Genomic DNA, 16,807 nt, shown 5'->3' with positions numbered 1-16,807 from the left:
ATCACATTAGTAAAAAAGGCAAGGATCAATTTAATTGCACGACTGTCTAGACCCCACGGTGGGCGCCAAACTATTTACCCACAAAATGATACAGTTGAATTTATACGTGGTTTCTAGACAAGTGAACTAATTTGATCATGAAATAATTCAATAATTGAAGAAATGTATAATACTTAGTCTTAAAATATAGATGAAACAACAGAGATGACAGTTCCGGGAACAAGGTTTCCGGGCACAGCAATGATGAGATCAAAAAGCGAAAAAGAAAGATTGTATTAAGCTTTATATAGAATGTGGTGTAAGTTTTACCAGAAAATTCGTGTCCTTTACAATGATAACTAGGCTCACTATTTATAGCTATGTCTAGGGAAGGAGGTCCTAGGATCGTGCCCTCCCTTAATGTCAATTATGAGGGCCATTGATAAAGATATAACGATGAATATAAATGTCAAATTCTCAGTAACAGGCCTTCGCTCTTTATGCTGCAGAATATTCCTTATTAAATGCTACCGGGCGCAGAGCATTTAATACACCTTTATGAACGTTATCTCTTCCGGTGACAAGTGGAATGGCTGTGTTCGGTCTTCGGTCATCCCCGTCTAGGGTTCCACGTGTCTTTCCTTTAGATGATCACGTGTCATATCATATTTCACCTATACAAATGGCACATAATAAACGATCACCACAAAATGTATACGGTATAACTCAAACAAGGTAGATACACCACTACACAAATATAAACAATAACAATGCCCCCAGCCATCACAAGTCATCACAAATCACTCCCCGATATAATCCACCTTGTCTCGCCACGTGCGTAATAATAAAGTAAATTGCCGCCTTGTCTCGCCGCACGCACATAATAATATTCTCACCTTGTCTCGCCACATGCGCAAACCCACATATATAGCCCGCCTTGTTATGCCACATATGCAAAATATCAATAATAATAACAGTACGGACAACTCATGTGCGAACACCCCGACAATCCTCACAACAATACCACGTGTGCCAAAACATAACAACACAATAAAATGATTTTCGTAACACGTGCCCATATGCCACAATATTTCCTTAAAACAGTTTCAATACCACAATCAGGCATAGCCCTCGGCTCAACAACACTGAGTACAATAACAACAACAATAATAACACGAGAATACGGCAAGTGAATCAACACAAGAACTTCAGAACACAAAGAAATGGAAGAACGAGCTCACAAAGAAAAACACAACAGGGAATAATGGTCTCAAAAAGAATAGCTCAACAAGGGAGAGATAATGTGCAACAATGATTCCAGAAAAGTACAATTCGACGACAAAAGAGATAGCATGAATCAATGACCCCAAATAAGAATACGTCAACAATGAAAGGGATAACAAACTTCAATTAAGGCTAAGCAAATACGGAAGAGATAATAGTAATTTCAATTAAGTTTAAGTAATTATGGAAGAGATACTAATAACTTCAATTAAGGTTAAGCAAGTACCGAAAAGATAATAATAACTTCAACTAAGGTTAAGCAGTTACGGAAGAGATAAAAATAACTTCAATTAAGGTTAAGCAATTACATAAAGGATAGCATGACAATAAAAGAGGCAACAACTTCAGTTAAGGCACAAAAGAGTTTAATTGGCAATAAGGGTAGAACATGAATCAATTAATTCAAAATAAGACATGTAAGGGTGAATTTAGTAAATGGGGGATTTAACATGACGAAACAACTTCATATCTAATGAACCTAAGAACCTAAGAGCCCTAAACGGTAAGATTTCCACAATTAAGCCCGAGTACGTACTCCCCATCTCGCGTACACGGCCTTCACACAATTAGCACAAATGACTCAAATCCTAATGGGTAGTTCTCCCACACAAAGTTAGGCAAGATACTTATCTCAAAGAACCTAGACCGATACTCTAAAATGACCTTCTCGAGTGAAACAACCTTTGGGCGGCTTAAATCTAGCCAAAATAACTTCAAATCATAAATAAAACTCATAGGTAACAATTTCGGATAATAAAGATTCAATCTCTAATTAAAACTAAAACGTCAACCCCTGGGCTCGCACCTCGAAACCCGATAAAATTCACAAAACCCGAACACTCATTCCGATATGAGTCTAACCATACCAAAATTATCAAATTCCAATATCAGTTCGTCCTTTAAATCATCATTTTACATTTTGAATGATTCTTCCAAAAATTCCCATTTTCTTTCATTCAATTCACTAATTAAATGATAAAAACAAAGATAAAATCATGAAATAAAATCAAATCCGGGTAAAAATCACTTACCCCAAACAACCACGTGAAGGACCCCTCAGATTTCGCCCAAATCCGAAGTCTCTAGCTCAAAAGACGAAAAATGGACAAAACCCTAGATTTTGGAAATTAATATTTGCTGCCGAGGTAACATGCATCGCGATCGCGGAAATACATATGCGATTGCGAAGAAGAAAATGTCAGCTGCTAAGAATACACTTCGCAATCGCGAGAGAAGGGGTGCAATCGCGATGAAGAAATATCACTGCCCCAAAAAAGGCACTACGAGAATGCGAAAGTCCAAATGCGAATGCGAAGTAGCAATACCCATACGCACGCGATCGCGGACATAGTCATGCGAACGTGAAGAGGAAAAAGGACCAGTCACTAAAACAGCCTTCGCGATCGCGGCTGCACCTACGCGATCGCATAGAAGGACATCAGACACCAGCAACAATATTCCAAAATAGGAGGAAATGGCTCGTAGCCCATCCGAAACATACTCGAGGCCCCCGGGACCCCATCGCAACATACCAACAAGTTCCATAACATAACGCGAACCTGCTCGAGGACTCAAATCACATCAAACAACGTTGAAACTATGAATCGCAGCTCGAATCGAACTTATGAATTTCCAAATCTTCCAACTTCCAAAACTCGTGCCGAAACATATCCAATCAACCCGGAATGATCAAATTTTGCATGCAAGTCTCAAATGACATAACGGAACTAATCCAACTCTCGGAATTGCAATCCGAGTCCAATATCATCAAAGTCAACTCCCGATTAAAGATTTCAACCTTCCAAAACTTCAACTTTTCAATTTTTGCCGAAATGCTTCAAATTAACCTACGGACCTCCAAATCTAAATCTGAACGCATGCCTAAGTCCAAAATCACCATACGAAGCTATTGGAATCATCAATATGCCATTTCGGGGTCGTCTAAACAAAAGTCAAAACTTCGGTCAACTCCTACCGCTTAAGCTTCTAACACAAGAATCCTTCTTCCAAATTGACCCTGAATCGTCCGAAAACCGAACTCGACCACACACATAAGTCATAATATACAATACGAAGCTTCTCGAGACCTTAAGCCACCGAACGGGACGCTAATTCTCAAAATGACCGGTCGCGTCGTTACATTCTCCCCCTCTTAAGCAAATGTTCGTCCTCAAACGTGCCAAGAATCGTTCTGAAGTCCTTAAATCACTTAATGTACTTACCATACGTACACACGTGGGTGAACCCACATCAACCCAAATCCACGTAAGACCGACAACACCACCTCAACTGAAGATTTTTGTTTTACTTCCACCAATACCTATAGGCCTTAGAACCAAATTTCTCACCATCCGATCATTTCCAAAAGACCCGATTCCTATATCAACATACGGTATCAGCCTCAATCAGTTGCACCAACTTATGCCAACACCCATAAAGTACAACCACACGACATGACACATCACACATATGCCTATAGCAACATATCCGATCACAATAGTTGTCCATAATCAAACCCAGCACCGGCAATTAACCTCATATCAGCTAGAACCCTGTTCCAAACCTCCACAACACCGACAACGATGCAAGAACCATGAGGATGCCATGACTATTCACTCAAATCAACAAGTAACATCCAACACCACTTGGACACATACCTCGCAAGCTAAAACCCAATAAGCACAATACGAATATGACTGAATAAACAAGGAAACACATGAGAGAACTATAAAACAAGCCCGACATGCACCATTCCCTATTAGTATCATACTTACAAATCAATTTCATAAGGGAGAATTAAAACACATGAACTAATCACAAGGATCTCATCCTGATATATCTTCCACCGCGATACGTAGCCCGGTTCAAACATATCAATTCACATGAATACGCGAGGATCCCATCCTCAGCTCTGAATCACAAGTAGTAAACACATCGTACCAACCAAAATCTTTCCACCAATTCAATTCCGCTAAACAAAATCACAACACATATTGAACCCCCATACCGGTAGAGCATCTAAATCCTAAAATTATAATCAACCACCCAGAAATCACATCAAGACCTATCGTAATGAGTAACAGAGATTCACTCCTAGTCTCATAGCTCTCAATAATGAAAAAAACAAAATGATAGACACGGGCTATACTATAGAATCTCCCGATAGGGGTAAACAGATAAATAGAGTACAAAATCACGAAAATCACCCATATGTGAAGCAACATAGGAGGACTCACCCCATAAGTAGAACCGAAACAAAATACGAATGATGCTCTCTTTAACAAATCGAAACCATACCTGTACAACATCATCTGGTGCACCGACCTCAGCCCTACCGTAGAAAGCACATCAACGGGTCGGGCCTCCCCCTCTTGTGCGCCCTCTACATGCCTGACCTGCACCCCAAGATGGCGGTAAATGGATATCAGTAACTGGAGCAGAACTCATAGAATGAATACCTCGTTGTGACACATCTATACGGAGTCTAGGACAATCTTTCACCATGTGGATGGTATCTCCACACTCAAAGCAACCCATCTGCTGGCGTGGCTGTAGAAGTTGTCCGATATGGGTACCCTGAGACCTTTGAGTACCTGAAACACCGTGCGAAGTCTAAAGTGCAAACTGAACTAGCTAACCTACAAAACCTCTACCATGCCGTACCCTACCTCCAAAATAGGGACTAGTAGATCCTCCCGGTCTGCGAGGCCTCTTAGCCTCTGTGTCCTCTCTTTCCTGACCCCGCATGCCCTATAATTGGTAAGCGATCTCTACCACCTACTGAAACGGAGCATCCGACTTCAACTCCCGAGCCATGCTAAATTAGATATCATGACTGAGCCCATCTATGAACCTGCGGACTCGCTCTCTGACTATAGAAACCAAAGCAGGTGCATGTCTGAACAAATCACTGAATCTAATGGCATACTCTGACACTGACATAGTACTCTGGCGCAGTTGCTCAAACTCCACACGCCATGCATCCCGAAAGGTCTGAGGAACAAACTCTCTCAAGAATATCTCTAAAAGCTGAGCCCATGAAAGTGAAGTTGCATCGGCCGGGCTACCCAACTCGCACACTCGCCACCACTTATATGCCGCTCCCTTAAGCTGAAATGTAGTAAAAGCAACCCCACTTGTCTCCACAATACCCATAGTGCGGAGAATAAGGTGGAACTCCTCTAGAAAACCATGTGCATCCTCTAAAGCCAAACCGCTGAAAGTAGGAGGGTGATACTTCTTGAACCTTGCAAGTCTAAGATGTTCTTCCTCATATGTTGTTGCCCTAATCACGGGCTGAACTGAAATAATAGGCTATGCCGGCACCACATCCGAAACCTGACCAATGTGATCCCGTCGCTCTGGAGTATGGGCGGCGAGAGTCTAAGCTCCTCCCCCAGTCCGTGTAGTACCTGGTGCAACCGGAATCAACCCTTCCTAAGCCAATGTACCAAACATGCTCAAGAATTGTGCTAAAGTCTCCTAAAGTCCTAGGGTAGCAACAGGCGCCTCCGGCACATGTCCCCCAACTGGAGCTACTGGCGGCTCCTCAATTGCTACTCTGACAGGTGCTCTAGTTGCGGTACGTGCTCCTCCTTGGTCTCTGCCTCTGCTTCTGCCCCCTCCCCTGGCAACATCGGCTCCGGGGGCAACGTCATCAGTAATTACAGCCCCTGTCCTCACCATCTGTGAGAGAATATAACGACAAAGGCTCAAACTCCGAGATCAATAAACTCGCATGATAGGAATGAAAGAAGTGAAACTATCCTAATAGTTCTGCAGCCTCTCGAAGATAAGTACAGATGTCTCTGTACCGATCTACAAGACTCTACTAAACTCGCTTATGACTCGTAGCACCTATGAATCTAGAGCTCTGATACCAACTTGTCACGACCCCGATTTCCCTCCGTAAGATGTTGTGACGGTACCTAGTCTTTAGGACTAGGTAAGCCCAACACTTACAGAGATAATGGAAACATTTAACCAATAACTATAACACTAGAAATGGAAATTTCTATACAAGCCAACAATCCCATAACCGGTAGTACAAGTCATAAGCTCTACTGAGTTTGCTAGAAAATCTCTAAATACAACTATTTCATAATAGAAATAAACAGTACATGGTAAAATTCCAGAAGGTGACTCCGAGGCCTGCGAACGCAATAGTAGGTTTACCTTGAGTCTCCACAGCAATGCTCGATCAGCTAGCTAATGATCAACAAACGTCCGCGGTACCTAGATCTGCACAAAAGTGTACAGAAGCATAGCATGAGTACACCACAGCGGTATCTAGTAAGTATCAAGACTAACATTGGTGGAGTAGTGACGAGGGACAGTCAAGACACCTACTGGACTAAACAACCTGAACAAGAATGAAGGTGAACTAACAGAGAAACAATGCTAATATAAAGTTAAGCATGGTAAGGAAGACAAAACAATACTTGCAATGATACACTAGTAACAGCAATTTTTAACATGAAGCAAACAGGTAGTAATGTTGTAGAGTAAGCTGAACAAAGTCTAAGTCCGGTGAAACCAAATAAAGGAAAACCAGTAACAACTCAATAAAAACAACCGCTTTCACACCAGATTTATTCAAGAATTTCCACGAGGTACCAAACCTCATAATCACAAATTGCGGGTCCCAATTCATGAACCCTAATCACTTGGTATCTTGTGCCTATATTATAATTCATAACCGCACGGACGACTCACGTGCCAAAAGAGTGACAATATCTAATATCCACACGGACCACTCACGTGCCAATAATAACAATGACTTATGACCGCACGGATAACTCACGTGCCAATATGAGTAACTCTCACACAGAAGGCAAGTAGACGAGAGTACATGTAAATGGAAAATAACATCAGGATTCATCTTCTTAAACCGATATGGGTGATTAAATTACGTGTATGCTTGTGCAAGTGTCCTACCACAATTCAAGTCAACAAGTAAGAGTAGAGGCAATGAATGGCACATAAGAAACGATCACCACAAAATGTACATGGTATAACTCACACAAGGTAGGCACACTACTACACAAATATCAACAATAACAATGCCCTCAGCCATCACAAATCATTCCCCGAGATAACCCACCTTGTCTCACCACATGCGTAATAATTAAGTAAATGCCCGCCTTGTCTTGCCGCACGTGCTTAATAATATTCTCACCATGTCTCGCCACATGCACAAATCTACATATATAGCCCGCCTTGTTATGCCGCATGTGCAAATATCAATAATAACAATAGTACGGACAACTCATGTGCGAACACCCCCGACAATTCTCACAACAATACCACGTGTGCCAAAACATAACAACACAATAAAATGACTTTCGTAACATGTGCCCATATGCCACAACATTTCCTCAAAACAATTTTAATACCACAACCACGCATAGCCCTCGGCTCAACGACACTAAGTATAACAGCAACAACAACAATAACACGAGAATACGACAAGTGAATCAACACAAGAACTTCATAACACAAATAAACGGAAGAACGAGCTCACAAAGAAAGACACAACATGGAATAATGGTCTCAACAAGAATAGCTCAACAAGGGAGAGATAATGTGTTACAATGATTCCACAAAAGTATAATTCGACGACAAGAGAGATAGCATGAATCAATGACCCCAAATAAGAATACGTTAACAATGAAAAGGATAACAAACTTCAATTAAGGCTAAACAATTACGGAAGAGATAATAGTAATTTCAGTTAAGGTTAAGCAATTACGGAAGAGATACTAATAACTTCAATTAAGATTAAGCAATTACAGAAAAGATAATAATAACTTTAATTAAGGTTAAGCCATTACGGAAGAGAAAATCTAGGAATACATATATTCTTTATATAGTCAATCTTGGTATCGGTTTTTACTGTCACTGAATGAATTTGGTAACTAATGTCGCCAGAGAGGCAAGTGCAAAAAAACACAGTAGAATCATGCAACGCACGCTGCTGGTGTGCTTCCTGTGAAGTGGTCGCCCTTGCTCAATTTGGCCCAGACCTTGATGTTGTGACTCAGGCATTACTCAATAGAGGTGCAAGGCTGACAGAAGTATCGAAACAACCACAATAGGTTCGATGTCCCCCTCCTTTTCGGTCCGGTCGCAGTACGGCACCTGAACTCGAAGCTACGATCAGATCCGATTGGATCTGGTCCTATCCGACCCAACCCCAAAACTTAGAATGGTCGGCCTGTTTGGACAGTAGAACGGAGAGGGGGGAGTCGTGCCCATTCTCTATCCGGGAACGAGCAGGAACATAAGAAAATGGAAAACCGAATACATGTACATGATGTAACGACATATTCAAAAATATGTGATCTGATTTAATAGGCTGCCCGCAGAAAGGAAAGAGTTTACCGACCGCATAACAATTCATTCTTGTGTGTAGCACGTCCTCAATCATTATCAACAAGATGTCGTGACCGCTTAGGCTTGATTTATTTTGTCATAAAAGAAAGTTGGTTTTGTGGGTTCATTGATTAGTACACCTCCGGTGCTGGTAAGGCCGGGACCGTGGTTGTCCGTCTCCGGTTTGCCGGCCGATAAGATCTCTGAGATTGACCAGCCAGCTGGGGTGGTTTGGCTACTTCAATTAAGGTTAAGCAATTACGAAAATGATAGCATGACAATAAAAGAGGCAACAACTTCAGTTAAGGCACATAAGAGTTTAATTAGCAATAAGGGTAGAACATGAATCAATTAATTCAAAATAAGACATGTAAGGGTAAATTTAGTAAATGGGAGATTTAACATGACGAAACAACTTCATATCTAATGAACATAAGAACCTAAGAGCCATAAACGGTTAAATTTCACAATTAAACCTGAGTATGTACTCGTCATCTCGTATACACGGCCTTTACATAACATAATTAGCACAAATGACTCAAATCCTAAGGGATAGTTTTCCCACACAAAGTTAAGCAAGATACTTACCTCAAAGAAGTTAGACCGATACTCTAAAATGACCTTCGCGAGTGAAACAATCTCCGGACAGCTCGAATCTAGCCAAAATAACTTCAAATCATAAATAAAACTCATAGGTAACAATTTCGGATAATAAAGCTTTGATCTTTAATTAAAAATAAAAAGTCAACGCACGGGCCGCACCTCATAACCCAATAACATTTACAAAACCCGAACACTCATTCCGATACGAGTCCAACCATACCAAAATTATCAAATTCCGATATCAATTCGTCATTTAAACCATCATTTTACATTTTGAATGATTCTTTCAAAAATTCCCATTTTGTTCCTTTCAATCCACTAATTAAATGATAAAAACAAAGATAAAATTATGAAATAAAATCAAATCTGGGTAAAGATCACTTACCCCAAACAACCACGTGAAGGACCCCTCAAATGTCGTCCAAAGCCAAAGTCTCTAGCTCAAAAGATGAAAAATGGAACAAAATCCTCAATTTTGGAAATTAATATCTGCTGCCCAAGTAACATGCATCGTGATTGCGGAAATACATATGTGATCGCGAAGAAGAAAATATCAGCTGCCTAGAATATACTTCGCGATCGCGAGATAAGGGGTGCGATCGTGATGAAGAAATATCACTGCCCCCAAAAAAGGCACTACGCAAACGCGGAAGTCCAAATGCGAACGCGAAGTAGCAATACTCATACGCACGTGATCGCACACATAGTCGTGCGAACGCGAAAAGGAAAAAGGACCAGTCACCAAAACAGCCTTCGCAATCGCGACTACACATACGCGATCGCATAAAAGGACATAAGACACCAGCGACAACATTCCAAAATAGGAGGAAATGGCCCGTAGCCCATCCGAAACACATCCGAGGCCCCCCGGACCCCGTTGAAACATACCAACAAGTTGGATAACATAACGCGAACTTATTCGAGGCCTCAAATCACATCAAATAACGTTGAAACTATGAATCGCAGCTCGAATCGAACTTATGAATTTTCAAATCTTCCAAAACTCGTGCCGGAATAACGTCAAATTTTGCATGCAAGTCTCAAATGATATAACGAAGCTAATCCAACTCTCGGAATCGCAATCCGAGCCCAATATCAACAAAGTCAACTCCCGGTCAAATATCTCAACCTTCCAAAACTTCAACTTTCTATTTTTCGCCGAAATGCTTCAAATTATCCTGCGGACCTCCAAATTCAAGTCCGAACGCACGCTTAAGTCCAAAATTACCATAAGAAGCTATTGAAATCATCAAAATGTCATTTCGGAGTCGTCTACACAAAAGTCAAAACTCTAGTCAACTCTTATCGCTTAAGCTTCTAACACAAGAATCTTTCTTTCAAATTGACCCTGAATCGTCCGAAAACTGAACTCGACCACACACGCATGTCATAACACACAATACGAAGTTGCTCGAGACCTTAAGCCACCAAACGGGATACTAATTCTCAAAACGACCGGTCGGGTTGTTATAGAGTTTAAATCTGAAATTTCAACAAAAGCCAACTCGAATCTTCACCAAACTCCCTCAAAATTAAGATATAAACTCCAAAAGATATTGACAATTATTTGTAACAACACCAAATTTAAATAAATAATAATTTTATAAAATTTAATTTTAAATTCAAAATCTTAAAGTTTTTTTAATGATTGTCAATGAAGTTGATCAGAACTATGACCAGTTGCAATTTAATTTTATTCGAAAGAACGTAATCATATGATCAGAATAATTATAGAGATGAGTAATTGGATATGCTTACAGATTATGAATGCATTTGCAGATCATGTACTTGAATTGAATATTTTTTATGTTAGAGAAAGCATCACTATATGATAAAATAAAGAATTTAGAAAAAAGAGTTTAGGTGTACGAACAGTCGAACACTGGCGGTTTAGAAAATCTTATACCTGCTTGGGGTTAAATTGGTCACATGTATTTTACCATGACATGTACATTGTATGATACACCACTGAGAAAAGAAAAAGACAAAATACATGAGTTAGCCTTTAATCTATTGACCAAATTTCTATTACACACTTTCTGATCACAAAATTTATCTTACACATTCAACCTTTTCAGAATGTGTCTAACATATGCTTTTTTTTTCTTGACTATTTTATCAAAAGATGTGTAATGTCACGCACCTATAAATTCATAACATGTGTCATTAATTATTTTTTTTAAAAGAGATATTTAAAATTACTCTTATACCACCAATTTGAAAATCCTTTTAGCTTCTCCATCTTCTACTGCCGTGCGCCATCGATGGATAACCAGTGCTTCTTAGCTTCACCCATATTCAATTTTGTATTGATTCCTCCATAGCAAACCCAAGACCGAGAATAGAAGAGATGAAAACTGAAATTGCAACTCCTCTGTTTTTCATTTTCCTCCTTCATTTTCAGATCTCATACCACACCCAAACAAAGTAAATCAAAGTCAACTTTTCATTTTCATGAATTAAACAACTTCATTATGAATAGATCTCAAACCTACCTTTATAGGAAGGTAACTGAGTTGGGATTTTATAATTTCAGTCATTCTCATGAAACAGTCTCTCTATCCCAGGGTAGGGGTAAGGTCTGCGTGCAAACTATCCTCCCCAGACCTCACTAATGAGATTATACTAGGTTGTTGTTGTTGTCGTCGTCTCATAAAATATTTAAAAAAAAAATATTTATGTAAAGATTAAATGGTTTGTGGGTTTTAATGACAGAAAAAGAAGCGACAGAAGTTTGGAAGACAATTTTAAACAAAATTTATAGCACTTCCTTTAAATTATTGATCATGAGTTTTGCGAATTTTTGAAATTTCGGAGGAAGAGACGAAACAGAATGGGTGTTTGGAGAAGACCGGCGAGGAAGGAGGCGGGTCCTAATAATTTGGGTAAGATCGGAGACAGAGATTATTAGTTTGGCAACTTTTTTTATTTGATAAAAATAAAAAATAAAAGAAATACACGCGCTCATTTTTTTTTTGTTAAAGCACTCGCGAGCCAAGTATCGAAAAAGGTGTGTATTAAACACACTTTGAAGTTGAGTGCCTAAAATGATTTGGCCTATAGTTTGGGATAACTTATGTATTTTGCTACTGACAGACCCACCATTGTTCCTCTCTACTCTCTTCATTCTTGGAGACAAAAAAGATGCTATTCATCACGGAAGCTTGTGTGCAAGTTCCAGTAATTCATTTAGCAATCTAAGGATCACCTGTTCAAAATATTGCAACTACTGATCTGTTGTAATGTGGATTTCCGCAACTCCTGTCAAGCACTTCTGCAATATCAAGCATGACCAGATACTTCTTCTCTGGCATCCGAACACATTTTTCTGAAGAATTCTTACATTCATGTCAATTAGCTACATTCCAAACTCTCATCAGTTTTAATTTTATTTGTTTATTCAATATCTTTAAAAAGATTATTAAGTTTTACGGCTACAAAATTCTGCTTATTGATTTGATATGATTCACAACATTCAAGAAAAGCGCAAATGAATGGTCACATTCTTCGCGGATTCAATTGGGGAAAAAACTCTAACAAAACATGTTAATATTTACACTATGAATGCCTGTATCTTCGAGTGTAATTAACAAATTTAGATATATCTGATTATACATTCTTTTTTTTCTCTTAGGGAACCCAACAGCAGATCAATTTAGTGCGACCCTCAAGTTGAGTTCTTTTCTATTTTACTTTTTTGATGGACCTTTTTGAAGTTCGATTTGAAGAGATAGTACACGGATGCTTGCGATATCAAGAACTGTGGCCACTCTCTAACATGATTAAATGTGAAGCAGAGAAACCATTGGGTTTAGGTAAAAGAGGGAACCTCCCGATCAAGAGAAAAGATGATGGTATGGTGTGACCTTACTTCGTTCAATGATGTCTCTGCAAGTTGAATATTGATAGGTATAATAATTTGCTCTTGAATAAAGAAAAGTAATTCACTCAAAAATTAAAATGAAGTTGAAAAATTAATTGTGCTGAAGAGTTCTGTATTTTAGTATATTAATGTTTGATAATTTAGGTGTATGAGTTAATGTCATGTTCAACGTGAGTCAATTCTGTAATATGATACTCTAGACTAAATAAACATCCCTTTGATAAACTTTGTAGAACTTGTTTTTCCTCATTTCTGTACCAAGTTTTAATATATCAAAATATGTTATGGTGAAAGTCTATTCTCTTATTTCTAGCTCCCCGCTGTTGTATTGTGAAGCACAAAAAATGTTACAAGTCAACTGTCACTGGCTTTTTATTGCTTTTCTTCCTTTAAAAAATCGTGGAGGCAAAGAAACATGAGGATAGATATGTTGATAATCACTTTTGCATATAGTTAATCTTAGTTAGCACTATAATGTTATGGCTTGTGCTACAACTTTTAGTGATACTGATTATTTTTTAAATTGAACTATTGGATAATTCATATTTCAACGGATTCTAACTGGTAACCAAGATATCATCTTGATACAAGGACTTCTAAAATTCATCTGCGACCCTCGGGATGATGCAGTGCGTTTGGTATATATACTTCACTAACATTTTTTCATATTGCTTTAAATTTACGAAATTTGTGAGATGTGAATATAATTGTTGAACAATTAAATCAGATATATTTTGTGTAGCATGGAAAAATTATTACTCGCAGTAGGCAGAAATATACTTGTAAGATGCTAATCTTTTGCTTACGATGCTGCTATTTTCCTTTAACCTACCTGTCTTTTGAAGAGCAATTGGGCATCCTGTGAGTTCTTTCTTCCAGGAGGAATATCTTGCTTTGAGCTAATAATTAATTTGTTTTGTGATTGTGGATCATAAGTATTCAAACCGTATATTAGGCAGCAAAGATAGATGCTAATGAGATAATCTATCTTGACTATTAAATTCTGATGTCATTCATGATAGGTTTTAAATCGATCTACTTTTTATCATATTATTCTGAGTATGAGCACGATATTGCAGTAATGATAGATTGGTGCTCCACTTTTTAACATAAATTTATTTGGTAATTTATCTATGTTTTAAGTGTCTTAATATTTTTTCCCCCCCTCAAAAAGCTTCATGATGCTGAACATAGTAGCGTAGAGCACCTGTATACATTTCACCTTCAACTTTTCAGCCTAAAATTCTGACTTCACAATTTCATCATATTAATTAAAAACAATCAAGAAAAATAAAATACTCGAAAAATAAGAAAATATTTTTTTTCTTTTTGTTAAAGAGTTCTGTTATAAAAGAATCATTGTTGATGAGCATCATTAATTCATAAGTTTCTATTTTTCGAAAAAAAAAAAGTGTGCACGATTGTTTTAGTTTATGACTAGGTACTGTTACTTTATTAAGTTCTCAAAGATGAAAGAATGCAGTACTTCCTTTACTGAGTGTAGATCCGTGAATGTTTCATCCCATTGCAGGGCACATGAATGAGTCAAAGGCCCAACTTCTTATCTGAAAATTTGGAATTAACTATATATTTTTTAGCAAAAGTGTCTTACATGGTATGTTATGTTTATCATAGATATGTTAAATAAAATAATAGGCAGAATACATAAAATGACACCTGAACTTGTACCCAAATCTCTGTTACACACCTATTGACCATGAAAATATTGTCAAACAATCAACTTTTTAAAAGTGTATCTATTACATATATCTTTGCATGCATGGCAGGCACGTCCTTTACACACAAACTAAGGCCAATGAACTAAATAGTTTTGTATGTTAAGCCTCATAAAAACGCCACATGTCCAATTTTTTCCCATTCCTTCTTTTTTTCTTTTTTTCTTTTTATTCATCTCCTTCATTTTTCTTCCTCCATTAATGCTCACATAACCTCTTTCTAGTTTTTTTTTGTTACTTTCCAAACTTTTATTTCGTTTTTTCAACTAGTAAATAAAGCAATTTCGAATTATCAAAAGATTGGTGTGAAATTATTGGCTCGAAAAGTGCGATTTCAATTAGACCCAGAAATTTTTGATTCAAAAAGTGCAATTATTAGCCCGAAAAATCAAGAGAACAGTACTAAAATTGTTTATGTGAAATTATTTTTTTTTACTAAAATTGATGTTTGGATACTGAATTAGTTGTTGATTGGAAGCTTCATTTCAAGTTGGAACTCATTTGGGGATGAATTGAGAGTTGGATCGAAACTTGTTGAAGAAAACCAAAGAACATTGTTTTGAATTTAAGTGTTGGATCTGGGCTTGATTTTAAAAAAATTGATAGTTGAAATTAAGATGAAGGTGGGCGCATCCATGGTGGTTGGTCTTGGGAGGAAATGGGTTCCTTTTCTTTTTCTTTTTCTTTTTCTTTTGGCTGGTTCCTTTCCTTTTCATTTTTTAAAACTTTGATGGGGCCTTTTTTTAATTTTTTAACTTAATGACACATGTCATGATGATATTGGTGCGTGACATACACCTATTTAAAAGAAGTGGTCAAATATCAAAGTGGTGTATAATAGATACACTTTTGAAAGGTTGAGTATTTGAAAATATTCTCGTGATCAACAGGTGTGTAACATGGATTTGGGTTACAAGTTCAGGTGTCATTTTCTGTATTCTGCCTAAAATAATATGTTGTCAAGTTTTCTTCTGATGAAAACCTATATCTTTAGTTATTATGTTTTCTTAAAAAAAAAAGAATGTAAAAAGAAATTTAAAAGGTAAGAATATAGATGTCAGGCTTATAGCACTTGGTTAATCTCTCTCTCTCTCTCTCTCTCTCTCTCTCTCTATATATATATATATATATATATATATATATATATATATAATAGGGCCCAAAAAATATGATGTGGCACCTCTTATCAATAAGAATATAGATGTTATAAATATATTATATTATGGATGTTCATTTAGTACTCTGTTGTAAATAAGCTTCCTGAAGAATTTTATCCATATGAGACTCCGTCGTAAATATGTTTATCTATTTAGTACTCTATTGAAAATAAGCCTCCTGAAGAAGCTTATCATTTTGGTACTCCGTTATGAATAAACATTATCCCCGGTAGAAGATTATCTATATCTTGTACAGTAGCAGCTTACAAGCAACTTACAAGCAGCTTACACAGCAGCTTGCAGTAGCAGCTTACACAACAGCTTGCAATAGCAGCTTACACAACAGCTTGCAGTAGCAGCTTACACAACAACTTCCTTTCTTCTATAAATAGAGGAGTTTTCAGCTCATTATGTACATAAGTTTGAAGTTTAAATAATATATCAGTTTCTCTCTATACTTGTCTTTATTTTAAAGTCTTTATTTTATAACACGTTATCAGCACGAGACTCTGCCATCTCGAGCAAATATTTTGAAAGTATCAGAGGTACGAACTTTCTTTTTCTAAATAATGTCAAATCTTTCTAAATTTGAGTTTGTAGCCCTGGATATATCGGGCAAAAGCTACATGTCTTGGGTGCTTGATGTTAAAATTTATCTTGATGCGATGGGTCTGGCAGACACCATCATGGACAAAAATCAAACATCAAACTAAGACCGTGCCAAAGCAATGTTATTCATACTCCATCACCTTGATGAAGGCTTAAAAATGGAATATCTCACTATTAAAGAT

At 37.7% G+C, this 16,807-nt stretch overlaps 1 long non-coding RNA gene across 1 annotated transcript; it reads left to right on the top strand.

Moving 5' to 3' along the window:
* Positions 1 to 12,311: 12,311 nt before the first annotated feature.
* Positions 12,312 to 13,339, top strand: LOC117277508 (uncharacterized). Its single transcript, XR_011414687.1, has 2 exons — positions 12,312 to 12,589; positions 12,875 to 13,339. It is a non-coding gene; the product is annotated as an uncharacterized lncRNA (long non-coding RNA).
* The last annotated feature ends 3,468 nt before the right edge of the window (positions 13,340 to 16,807 follow it).

Source organism: Nicotiana tomentosiformis, chromosome 3 (genome assembly GCF_000390325.3).
Source record: "Nicotiana tomentosiformis chromosome 3, ASM39032v3, whole genome shotgun sequence".
Classification (NCBI taxonomy): Eukaryota; Viridiplantae; Streptophyta; class Magnoliopsida; order Solanales; family Solanaceae; genus Nicotiana; species Nicotiana tomentosiformis.
Note: the sequence above shows the minus strand (reverse complement) of the source record. Positions and strands in the feature narration are given on the sequence as shown.